This window comes from Capsicum annuum, chromosome 2 (genome assembly GCF_002878395.1).
Source record: "Capsicum annuum cultivar UCD-10X-F1 chromosome 2, UCD10Xv1.1, whole genome shotgun sequence".
NCBI lineage: Eukaryota > Viridiplantae > Streptophyta > Magnoliopsida > Solanales > Solanaceae > Capsicum > Capsicum annuum.
In genome coordinates this window covers 3,805,796-3,809,077 of record NC_061112.1, presented here as the reverse complement: position 1 = coordinate 3,809,077, position 3,282 = coordinate 3,805,796, and the positions used below count along the sequence as shown (strand labels likewise).

At 37.3% G+C, this 3,282-nt stretch overlaps 1 protein-coding gene across 3 annotated transcripts in view; it reads right to left on the bottom strand.

Annotated features, from left to right (window-relative positions):
- The window catches only part of LOC107853233 (protein PIN-LIKES 3), a 16,712-nt gene that overhangs the window by 10,727 nt on the left and 2,703 nt on the right, over positions 1 to 3,282 (bottom strand). The gene's annotated exons all lie outside the window — the stretch shown is intronic.

Below are 3,282 nucleotides of genomic sequence, written 5' to 3'. Positions count from 1 at the left end.
GCAGTTTGTTGATCTGAGACTATTCTTGGTAAAACTACCTTAAGCCTTTCACACAACACCTTTGAGACACACTTATATAATACATTTCAACATGATATTGGCCTAAATTGGCCTACTATTTGTGGTACTTTCACTTTAGGTATAAGTGCAATCATGGTAGCATTCATCTTCTTTAATATTTTGTCATTCCTCAAGGACTGTAGCACCGCATCAGTCACATCTTTACCTACAATACTCCATGTTGCCTTGTAGAACCCACTACCAAAGCCATCTGGTCCCAGACTCTTATTGATATCAATGCTAAACATGGATTTTTTAACCTCTTTCTTTGTGTACCCCTTTACCAGATCCAATATTGCTCTAAAGAGAGTAGTTGTCCATACCTAATAAAGCTTCTCATTATTGCAATTCTGCTGATATTCATCCCCAACAACTCCTGATAAAACTCCACAAATACTTTGGCTATACCATCTGGTGTGTTTTGGGTTACTCCAAGCTTGTTCTTTATCTGCATTATTGCCTGTTATAACTTCTTATGTTAGATTATAGAGTAGAAATATTTTTTTGTTGTCGTCACCAAGTCGAATCCATGTGGCTTTGCTTCTTTGTTGTAAATATATTTTAGCAAGATACGAAGACTTCCTGAATTTGTCATACTTCTTCTTTTCTATTTGTTGCAGTCCTAGGTTATTAGGATCATTATGCAGGGCCTGTTGTGCTTCATCTAGTGTGTCTCTATCCTTATCAACCTCTTTAAGGATGTTATTAAAATATTGCTTGTTGAGATCCTTTAAAGTTTGTTTTAATAACTTCAGCTTCTTCACCACTTGAAACATAAGGCATCTTTTAATTTCTTGTCTCCACACTGCCTCCACCTTTTCCAGAAACATTGGATGGCTAGACCACACATTGCAATACTTAAATTGCCTATTTTTTCTACTCTTTGTCGTAATCTATTCAATTTTTATAGGACAATGATCACTGATGCCCTCATTCATAAATATAGTAGTGTAGTCATGCATCCTGTTTAGCTAAAGATTATTCACAAACACCCAATCAATCTTGGAATAAACTCTATCAATACCATGTTTGTCACTCCAAGTGTATCTATTTCCCTAAAGAGGTAGCTCTAATCTTCTACCTCAACCACAGTTACAGAGTTTCCCCCTTTTCTATCATCCATGTTAAGTATTGAATTAAAATCCCCCATCACAAGCCATGGGTCATTACATCCCATGCTTATCATCTCCAGGTACTTCCATAGCTCCTTTCTTTCTACTCTACTATTCATACCATATACCACAATCAATAGAAATGGCACATGTCTACCATTTTGAGTCACTTGACAAGTTATTGCCTGAGCATTACCACTTAAATCTACCACATGGTAAATATCTGGTCTTCAAGACAACCAGATTCTACCATTATAGTGGTATTGTAGATTAGTTATATATTACCAACCACCAAACATTCTCCTTGCTATCTCTTTTATATTGCCAACCTTTATTTTTATCTCTACTAACCCTATTAAACCAACCCTCTCTCTATTGCAAAGGATATTTACCTCTCTTTGCTTATTGGGGCCATTTAGACTCCTAATGTTCCAACATAAGATGCTATTCATTCCCTTTACTGGGAATGGTTTGTTTCCCTGCATTCGTAGACTGTTTACTGTGTCCAACTATACTTTTATTATCCTAATGTAGTGCCTGGAATGCATTTTTACCCAACTCTATTTGCACTTGCTTTTGATGCCCTTGTTGAGCTGCAGTACCCTTTTTTGTCTTTACTGGTGTAATCCACTCCATTCTAACCAGCTTTTCGGAAGAACTAGGCCCTGCTTTCTCCACCATTGCTGACTTTTGTAACACTTTTTCATTCCCTCGAGCTACAATATCTTCCTTCACTACTTGCTCTGTCTCTCCAGTGCCCTGTTCGTCAGTTAATTTTTGAACTATTTTTTTTCCTACAGTCAGCTTCAACATGCTCGTACTTCTGACAGAATTTGCATATGATAGGTCTCCACTCATACTGCACCTTTTGTTTAACCAGAATACCTTTCTCATTTCTAAACATCACCTTCTCTGGCAACTCACTGTCAATATCTACTTCAATAAGTAGCTTAGCAAATTGCAACCTATGTTTCTTCTTTGTGTGACTGTCCACCATTAACGGTCGACCTATTAAACTTCCAATCTTGATCAAACCAACAAGACTCCAATACTTGAAATCTAGTCTCGGTAGTTTCACCCAAATTGGTACCAAGTGAAGTTCTTCTTCAGTAAACTCCATATCCAGAGACCAAGCCTTCACAATAAACGGCTTATTGTCAAAGTGGTATATACCACCTTGTATTTCTTCGTCTTTACCATCTGCCGAGTTGAATTTAACTAGAACAATTCTATTTTTCATTGTTACGACCTTGTTGATTCCCCACTTCGACCATATACGCTGTATGAATCCATTCAAAACTACAAAAGGGGGATGTGCCCCTAACACGTTACCACAGAATTTTTCCAAAATTAAATCTTAGTACTAATGTCACCCATGTCAATTGAACAAATAGGTGTTGTGCCATGTATTGTAGGTTCAATATATTCAAGCTTAAACTTCGCATTAGATAGCTTCGTGATATCGAATTTCTCCCAGATTGATGGTTTCCGCACCAGCTCATCCTCAGCTTCAACCTCGTCAGCCCAGGACCTACGACTATTTCCACTACATATTGCTGACCATTCTTTGCTCAATTTCTGTGTATCCGTTCGTAACTCCTCCCTAGGGGTTGTAGTTCCCATAGGTTGTGATCCTACATTTTCTACTTTCTCCTCTTCATTAATCACCTCAATTCCCTTTCTTACTGAGTCGTCCTTCGATTTTGAGTTCTCAATTCCATGACCTTTCTGTGAATTTGTGCTCTTAGCAGGGGTAGAAGTCCCTACCACTCTTCTTGCGTTCCTTTTCGGAGTACCACCACCTTTCGTCGTTACTCCCTGTGCCATTAACGCCTTCTGTGAAGGGAAACGAGCTCTCTTTCCCATGGATGCGCATGCTATGCTAACTTTCGCTCAGAGAGACTCATATCCTGTGCCACTATCTATCTATCTATCTATCTATCTATCTATCTATCTATCTATCTATCTATCTATATATCTATATCTATCTATATATATCTATCTATCTATCTATCTAAAATAGTAAATGCATATTTTTTATTTAAAAAAATATATATATAAAAAAATAAAGTGTGGGGGATTATTTTTTTTTTAGAAAAATGGAACTTCT